Source organism: Hetaerina americana, unplaced genomic scaffold (assembly GCF_022747635.1).
Source record: "Hetaerina americana unplaced genomic scaffold, ioHetAmer1.1.p SCAF_7, whole genome shotgun sequence".
In the NCBI taxonomy this organism is placed as follows: domain Eukaryota; kingdom Metazoa; phylum Arthropoda; class Insecta; order Odonata; family Calopterygidae; genus Hetaerina; species Hetaerina americana.
The window spans coordinates 56343324-56353620 of NW_027287316.1; positions in this window are offsets into that span (position 1 = coordinate 56343324).

Here is a 10297-nt window from a genome sequence, read left to right on the forward strand (position 1 = left end):
GCTTTTAATTTTATCATTTTATCCTTAACTTCATTATTTACTTAACATTTGAGAAATATCAAAGTCGAGCGACCGTAGTTCCTCGCTTCTTCCGAATACCATTGGTGTCTGACGCTGCTCGCTTGGATACTGTCATCGATTTTAAGCACAGATCCTTTCTGGTTTGTTTGCGGTTGTTTCTCCGATGACTGGAGACAACTCGCCAGCGATCGTCCAAATGTGAAGAAACCTCTGGTCATTCTGCTGCCTGTGATTTGGCACTCGTGACGAGAAATCTATTGCCACACACGTTTTGATTGGCACACATTGATCCAGAGCGTCCGTGACGGGCGAGTACTGGCCTCAAGATTTACGCCTTCAGAACACTCCTCTCCGATTCATACCCATTACGATTCGCGCTGATCTAAATGTTTTCCCCCCAAGATGCAAGACGAAAAGTACTTTATAACCGAAGGCAAATATCTGCAATAACATTTAGCGCTGTTACTCCTGTAATAGAATTGATTTACGTGTGGGAAATAGCAATAAAAATGTTATTTTTTAATTGACCTGGTTTCAAACTAGGATCTCTCGTTTTGTGGGTGGGATCGTAAACAGTAAAATATCATCCCAGACAATTTTTATAACCAAAGCGAATCATTTTTTAACGCAATAACAATAATAACTAGCTATAAAAATTGAAACAATACGGAAACAGAAAGTAATGATTTTGGTACCACTATCTATTCCCACTAAAGAAATAACTCCGAATACATTCGTAAGACATCTAAAACAATCAGATAAATGCAAACGATCACTATAATATTGAAACATCTGTGACATTAAAACACATAGTACAAGTCACGGTCATTCCTAAACACAACAAACCTATAATTAATGTTTTATATTGACAATGTAGGTAACAAATTAACTGTCCATCATGTGATAGCAATGTTAATAGAGGTAAATAATATAAATAAAGTTTGATTGATTCCAAGTATTTAATAATTTATAGTTTTGTCGGAGTGGTAAAATATCAATACGTGAAAAAGACACAGGTCAATTAAAATGCCAATTGTATTTAAAAAATAAATACTTTCAAACACACAGTTATTATTATATAACAATCATTTGGATTAATAAGAATACACACAAAAGCAAAAATTCCATAATCAAGTAGAAGACACACTGACTAAGCCATTAAGATCAGAATACAACTCATCGAGTCATATTCTTCTTCCAACCGTCTTGATATATTTATAAATATATTTGGCAGAAGTTTGTCATAAGTACATGATCGTTTATTGTAAGTACACATCCTTGGTGTAAGAATCTTTCACATTGGTACTCAGCTGAAATCTCCATCTTGCCGAACACGCAATTCTCCTTGACAGATCACAAACCGGAGTGCCGGAAACAAGCGCTCGCGGAACAGGCAATTATCACAATGACGACGTTCCCATCGCAACACACTTAGCGAGCGGGTGCGATCCCCGTGAGAAAGCACGCCACTTAGAACGCTGGCGTGAGTCGGAGCGAACTTATTTTCTCAAGGTTACCTGTTCAATGTCGAAAAAATTCGCCGAATTATTCAGTGCGGTTTCGCTTACGCTCCCACATTCGTGTAGAGTGCTGTAAAACTTTCATATTGTAGCGCGAAAGCGCGGGGTACTAGGAGAGTTGCTAACCCAAGCAGTAGCAGTAGTATTTAGGGAAGGTGACCGATAGCTAAGGTCATTTACGCCATTAGGGATGGACAGGAAAGGATGAAGTGTGGAGAGAAACCTGGCGTTGGCATTAACCTCCTCTTAACGAAAGGCGCCAAGCGGTTCGCAGCTTAGCGTCCCATCCGATGGACGACGTACTCACTCAAAGTGCCCTCCACAAAGCACCTCAAGTAGGGATCGAGATACCACTGAAAAATATCTGCTGCCGCTGGGATTCGAACCCGGCTTCTCTGGGTGGAAAGCCTGTACGTTAGCCACCGCACCATCCCGATCCCCCTAATCCAAGTGCCAATCGAACAAAATCTCCCAAGTTTATACTCGTAGATTTACATCGCGGGAGTCCGTAAACGCACTTTTCTTATGCGCTAAGCAATAGGTTAAATTTAAAATTTGTAACGTGTCGTGATCCGAATTCGGATCAAACCTTGGAAAACGTTAAATTTCATTTCCACAAATTTATTTCCAAAGATTTCCACAAATTTAATTTTACTATTTTTATTTTGAATCTGAGGAAAAATGCAAAGTCGTTTCAGTATGGATAGTAAATACTTCCACGAATTGAAGCATGAAACAATAGAAACATTAAAAAGGTGACCATATACTTGATTTAAGTAAGCTCGTTTCTGAAAACTGTGACTCAACTAATCTCGCCTGACGACCTGAGTATCAGAGATGGGAAGAATACCTAGCAAAATTTCACAGCTAAGCTACAGTTACTCCACTAAATTTATAATCAGTTGAATTTTAAAAGGTAATCCTCCTAGGTACAAATAAAATCTCAGGTTTCCGCGGTGTTTATCCACAATGGTAAAGGCTTTCTGGCGAGCATCTACGTCAGGGACTCGAGAATAAAAGTATTTTTTACGAACATTTACAAATTTTTTTGAAAAGAACTTATTTTGAAACTTTCCATTTACATATGCATGGTGCACGATCTTTATGAGCAGGAAATATTTGTGAAAAATCTGATTTTGAATATATTTTGCAAGATTGAAATTAAAAAAAATTAATGATCACACTCTGTAAGCCATGAGTGAATCAGATACCAGTAATATTTAGGTGTTTCAAAATTTATTCATTTATTTATTTTAAAACATTATTTACATTAAGCAGTAGCGCCAATTTACAGTGAAAAATATAACAATTCAACGATAACAAGTAAAAAATAACTAAAATTAGTCGAACGCAGTAACTTCCCACAACCACTCAGTACCATTCCACCGGTGTAAACACAATTAGAAATGCGGAATAATACTATCACCTAATTACATCTCAGATTTTCGATTCCACTTTCTTTTGTGGAGTCATACCGTTAACTTATAATAAGGATGAAAGCTGAGTCACCAGGGGGCAGACCGCTTAGGTATGTTAGGGAGGTAGGAGAGCAAATACTAAGCTGTCGACTTAACATGGGGAAGAGGCCTCGTTACAAAACAAATAAAAGATTACATGAACCAAATTTCTTGTCCACAGTGGATAATTAGAATATAAATTAATTTGTATGAATAAATAACGAAAAGATGATAAAAAGAAGGCAATTTAATGTAAGTAAATTAGGTATGTATACAGGTTTTGGGGAATATGACATTTTTGGATCTCAATAGTCATTTCATTGGAAGGTGAATGTCCCTTCAGTGTAAGTGTTAACATAATTTACTGAAAACCGTGATTTCAACAGGAAGGCGAAATATGTCAAATCGATCATTCTTTTGTGTGTCATGTGTAGGTCATGCTATTGGGCATATTTCAATAATAACAATAGTGAAAAAGATTTTGGAATAAACATAGCTTGATTAAGCTCATTACAACTTAGTTCGTGATATGTAGTACAATTTTATTTATTATTTTGACGGCTCCTCGTGGTGGGATGACGATGAACGAAAAATATTACAACAACCGCCAGATTTTGGATCTTTCATACCCATTTCAATGTTTGGTAATCTGATCCATTTTTATTGTAGAAAATTTTAGCCGCATATCTTTAAATCTATTCACATAAAAGTGTTTTTTTTTACTTCATCACTCGATTGAAAATTACGTTTAGAAAGTTTTTACATGAAATGTGTAAAAAAATTGCTATTTAATGCAAGATAATGCTAATAATATACAGCAATTATAAACGAAATATCAATGCATAAAGTCAATACGTGAAGCCACGCCAAATTCATGCAACACAATGAATGTTAAAAAAATCCAAAATTATTTCAATGAAATCTCAACATGGTCTTGTATCAATACAATGTAGGTTCATGTGAGGAAATCCGCAATAAAACGATCTACTTCAGCCACTAAATCACAATAGTTAGATACGTTGCAGAGTGGCCATGATTAACCATCAAATTTGATATCACTCGGCGGGAATATCAAAATCGCAGAACTGATATGAACTTAAAATAATGGGGTGATATGATAAATAAATTTTCCCACATAAACGGAAATCCAAAAAAGGTTAAAAATAAACTCTCATTATTTCTATTTTTTCAGACTAGGGAGGAATAAAGTTTATGATTTTATTGATTTATTCCAACTGTATGAAATTCAGTTCGAGTGAGTATTAATTTATTATACAAATATCGTACTCGTTCTTCTTTCTGTCAATCTATTTCCGTAAATATGCATAAAGAGTGCACCCAAGACACGGCATTTGTGTGATGGTGGCCGAATAATTGAATAACAGCTGTGAATTATCACAAAGGAACACAGTGGGTAATTTTGGCATAACAGACATGATGCAGTGTTTCAGAGAGGTGAAGCGTGATGTGGATACCAAAGAGTTACGGAGAAACTAAGAGTTGGGCGGGAAAGAAAGTGCATTGCTGCAGCCATGAAACCCTACCATTCCCGCTGACTTTGAAGGGAGATGATGATGAAAGTTTTCATGCAATTACGAGCCACTTGAATCGCCTTTCAACTTGTTTCGGTATCATTTCCGCGAGGAGAAATGCTGCCGCGTTTGTGATTTTGGTGCCAAAAATGTCACTCCATAATTTATAAATGCGCCAATTACGGACCCTTAGGTTAGGGCACTCTTATCGCTCGTTTTATCACAATCACTGTATTATATACGGAATAAACGAGAGGATAGAAAATTTACGGAATAACTAAGAGGATAAAAAACTTAATTCAGACAACTGGCTGCCTGACCAAAATGATGATAGCGTAAAATACGTTCAAACCTCAGTAAATAAATATATTCTATAAACTGCATGGATTGTAAGCAATTACATGCTTCATTCGTAGGAAAACCATAGCGTGATATTGTGGGGTGTTGTATCCGGCGGGTGGAGGTGCGGATACTGACCCAGGTTTAAGACCAGGTGACAGTGTTTAGCTGCTTGATTTTCCTGGCACTGGATATTCCTGGGAAACCCCCGGTGTCGCAAGGAAGGGTCACCAATAAATATCCCCTATTATGATATTCCCTGTATGGATTATTCTTAGGCATTTTTGGTGAGCACTGCTCTCATCATTCAAACCAAAACTTTGGATTGATGACTCCGGCTATTACATAATTTCTCTCGAGAAAAAGTGTGCCAATGTCACCAAATTAATAAAAATATTTTCAAAAGCATATATTTCCCGGATCAAAAGAGCGGAATAAAACAGGAAAAAGACCAATTACTATAGGTAATCTATCGATAAAGGTAGGTTTTGAATTGACACAAACTACAAACAGTACAGCGACAATTCCCTCGTCTCTCCTAAAGAACCTACCCAACATTCAATTCTACATACGAACAATTTTCACAACTCAGTACACTTCCTTCCTCCCTTCATTTCGTCCAATATCCCTCTCCTTTTCCTGCCCCTTCCTTGCTTGCCCAACATTTTCTCCTATATCACATTTTTCAACATCCCGTTGTCTGTCTTTTAAATTAAAACAGGAAAAAGACCTGTCTTAGATGTATTAAGCATATCGGTTATCAATTATCTTTTCACCTCCACGTACCTGTCACGTCAAGCTTAATACGAGATGATCTCCACTCTCACCCAGCAAACAAACCTGGTTGACTGTCGGTGTTATTTTAATGCTCCCGCCGGAAAAAATATGAATTGATATCACAAAATGAATAAAAGCGTTTTGATATACAAATTCCAAAAATCAAAAGGACAAAATAATGCGGCGAAAAGACATTAAACGTACCAAACAAAGACGTGCTAATGCTTCTCAGTTTCATCTTTCTGTTACGTAAAGCCTAGTGCGACGTGAGCCTTTCCCCTCACCCATCAAACCGAAGTAAAGCTTGATTCCTCTGGTCATTTTATTGCTTCTCTCTTAAAAATCAATCAATCTAAAAAATCAACAGAAAGGTTTTTCAAACGTGTTTAATCCCTACACATCAAAAGGGTAAAATGATGCAGGATAAAGATGCTAAAAGGTTGTGTCAGTAACTCCAAAGCCTCTGTTGCGACGATGAAAGGGAGAGGGGGGTTTCCTTAACTTCATTCTCTGTGGCTCAGTCGTAAGAGTGACCACGCAGGGAGGGAGGCCTCTCCGGCGGCTGGCAATGACCTCGTCCCCAATGCACGAGCCGGGAGAGACGGAGGAGAGCGGGCGGGGTTCCATGGCTGGCGGCGCGGCGGCTTGACGTGGCAGGGGAATTAATCCCGGGGGAGGGGTAGGGAGGGCACTCGAGGAGTGATTCACCCACCGGTGCAGCGAAAGTGACCGGGCCGCCACCCGCGTGGCGACTGCCCGTGGCAGACGGGGGTAGACGTGACGGGAAGGGCACTAGCCCCCTCTCTCCCTCCGACGCCGTCCCGAGGAAATGCACCAACCCACCGGCCCCTTCGCGAGCCCGTGCGTTCATCGGGACGTGATTTCCGTCGAGATCGTGTCGAGGAAAAATTCGACAGGCGGGCCAGATGGTCTCGACTGCAATATCTCCATCTTTTGAAAGTGTACAAAATACAATACGTTGATGTGACATCAACTGCCGTGTTTTCCTTTGAACTCCTCCAGTCAGTCCATTCTCGACTCATCTTGGGCAGCGGACTGCTCAGATGAGTCCTCGCCGTCTGTGTGCACCTGACCCTTTACTACGTCTACGCTATACCCTGAATGCAACCACAGCTGCTTATGGTGGGGGAAATAAGAACACCGGGCTTCATTACATGATTTACATTACATTCTGATTGATCTAGTGAGTTCGTTCTACGATGCCAGTTCATAATTAGGTCCTTCAGACACAGTTAGTGGGGTCAGTGGCAGATTCAAGGGGAGGTCATCCCCCAAATCAGGTCGGGATCCCCCAAAATCCCGGCTTCCTGTCCATTTAAAAATACTTCCTTACGATTTAAAAATAGCAATGCATTGATGGGGTTACCTAATATTTAAGCCAAGTCAACCACATTAAGAACGTGACACCCCGAATAGAAAGTCTAGACACGCCCGAGGCTGAAACACTAAGGTTCAATTGTTATCTTGAATGAGCGAGGGAAGGATGAGTGTTTCAAATAATCAATGACGGTATTTATTTTTCTCTCCCCTACATATTTCCTTCTAAGGTGGAATAGACACCAGCCGAACCGATAACACATGTCACGCAATCTTTGAACCGTCATTCAATGTTTTTTACCCTTTATTAATTGGCGAGAATACGTGTCTGTGTGATAAGCAGACTGTGTAAACAGCACACTGAAAAGATAAATAGCTGTAAAAATTTCCCGAGTATTTGATGACTTGCCGCATTTCTGCGAAAGGACCAACTATGGAAACGATAGCGTTTAATCAATTTCTTATCGTTTACCACCTACAATTTTGATCAGGGGAATGTTGTGCACCATTTTAGCCAGTTCCGAACAATTCGCGAAAGACCAATGCTTCTTATACGGTTCGCGACCACTGTTGTTGATTTTTTTTACAATTAAAAGATAGCTAATAGTAATTTCAACTTAAAATCTTGTAATTATTCGATAATTTCACTAATTGTGTTAAATTTAATCAGAAATGTCAGTTTCTTCGTCCAAATTTCATCTATTTATTTTATAAAATAATCGAACAGAGTGATAATATTCCAATAATAACTACAAGTTTTTTATTGAGCCGCTCAAACCTGGAATATTCTTTGCGCGGCGGTGCCTTTGTGGACGAAGGTTTTTCGTAACTGCTTTAAACCGTACGAACTGCGAAAAGAGGGTAACCTAAATTTACGGTAAGGCAAAAAGATAATGGAAGGAGCTCAAAAAAACTGAAAAATCGCATACGATAGCCTGTCTTGATTTATTACTTTCCAACTAGACCAAACTGAATCGCTAAATTTTATCCGTACTTCTTCAAGCGTTCCTTCGTGGTGCGATTCATAATTTTTCTTATGGTTTTCACCTCTGTCAATTTTGATTTGCAATGACATCCTTAGTTTACTATTCAATCCAAATCTATATTTTTTTTAAATAAGAAAATGTTTTGGGAAAATAAATTGTAGTACCCTCTGTTTAACACACAAGAAATAGAAAGATCCGTATTTTAACACTTTCACTTTGGCCAAAAATTCGTTTATCCGTTCCTCATCATGTCCTTCCTCTTATTTCTGGCACCAAGTCATAAGAGGGGAGGGCGGTTATCTTTCTCCTTTGCTAATGTTGCATCATAACCGTGTAATGGCCATCGTTTCAGAAAATAGCATTGAAACGAGATATTAAAACTATATCGACAATATGAATACTTTGACAACTTAAAACACTGTATGTATTATCGATTAGATATTACTTATAACTGTCGTTTATCAGTATTGTTAAAAGAATTTACTGCAATTAAATTTAAACGATTCTAGACCGTGTTTTTAGCGGACCCCTGTCGAGTGAACCAGTGCAACTGCAAAATGCAATGAACGAATGAACAGCGGTACGCCATCAAATTTTGTGATTAAGCGGGAATATCGTGTAAAAGGACACAAGGCATGATTCTCCGAGTGTTTAAGGATCAAAGTATGTCACAAAACTCAGTTTTTAAGTCGCACGAGCTCTTCAAAGATGGCCGAGAGAGTGCGGAGGCCAAGCCCCGCGCTGGACGGCCGTCGACGTCAAGAACCGACGACAACGCGCAACGCGAGCGTGAAGTGCCGAATTCAGACCGTCGGTTTATTGTGCGCATGAACGCAGATCGTATTGGCATTGATAAGATGACAGTGAACACCATAATCACTGAAAATTTGACGGTGTGAAAGATCTGCGCTAAACTCGTTCCAAAAGTCTCGATGGACGGCCAAGAGCAGAGTCAAGTGTTTGCTTTCGAAGAGCTTCTGCAACGACATCACAACGATTCCCCAACCCACTTAGTCCCGAATCAGCCCCAGCAGGCTATTTCCTATTCCCAAAAGTGAAATCATCTCTCGAAGGACACCACCAGGGGACCCTAAAGGTCGTCAAAAACCTTCCACTCGTACCCTTAAGGGCCTTCCGGAATCCGCCTACCAGGAAGCCTTCGAGTCGGGCTTCGTCCTTTTCCCGATAATTGTTATACAAACTTGTATCAGTGAGTGAGGGGTCAGCTTCTTTCTTTGTACCGCCTGTGGTTTTACAAAAATATTTGGAGTATCAGCTTCCCTCAAGTAGCGAAGCTGAGTCTCCAATTCAGCTTCCCTTCTGAGGGAAGCTGTATTTCATTACTATCCGGAGGCGTCTCCCCTGAACTAATGCGCACTTACTAGACTTCATAAGTAGTTTATTTTATTTATACAAAGAGGGCTTCGAAAGTTTGATCTAAATAGGAAAGTTTCAAAAATGAAGGACCAATTTTATTACTACAACGTAATGATAGTGCTCGGGTTATTGCTATGGTAGATAATAGGTAATTTTAATCCGACGAAATACCTTTTTGCATTTAACTTGCGCTCGATAAAAGCACTTTGTATTGAGGTGCACTGTACTCCAAAATTAGTTTAAATGCACACTGTGGAATTGTAACAATAATGCCATGCAATAAATTCAGGGAAGAGCAAGCGATGAAAACTTCTTTTGAAAACGTAGAAAATACGACGACGTATATATGATTCGGACATACTTTGAAGTAGTTTGTCGAATGAAATATTGCAAGAAAAATTTAGAAAAATAATTAGAAAGAAAAGGAAACATATAATACAAATAACAGACTATAAATTACGCAATAAATTGCTCTAACACGGGATCGTGACGAGATTTACTAGCATAAGAGTCGAAAAGTGAGCTCAATTAAATGAAAGCTGTGGGTGATGACTGGTTTAATAATGTTAACTAAACATATGGATTTAAATTATGAATTCTGAAGGTACATGCAAGAAAAAGTAATAATGATATCCAAACCAACTCGATACTTTTTAAGAATGCAAGAGTGACAGCATACATTCGTCTTAATCACGTTTAAAGTAACCTTCATCAAGACATTGGCCATGCAGTCCGTCAAAAAATGATTCAGCACCTTCATGAGTCACCAAATGCGAACTTTTGAATGGCATTTTTTTTCAAACTTCTTTCCTATAGCCTTGAGGCTCACCTTTATCACATATTAGTGGTCAAAATGAATAACCTGGTGCGCAAAATTAATCACTGTTACCTTGAGTCATGAAAATAACGTAATATAAGATAGGGTTGCGAAAAAACGTCCTCATTGTTGC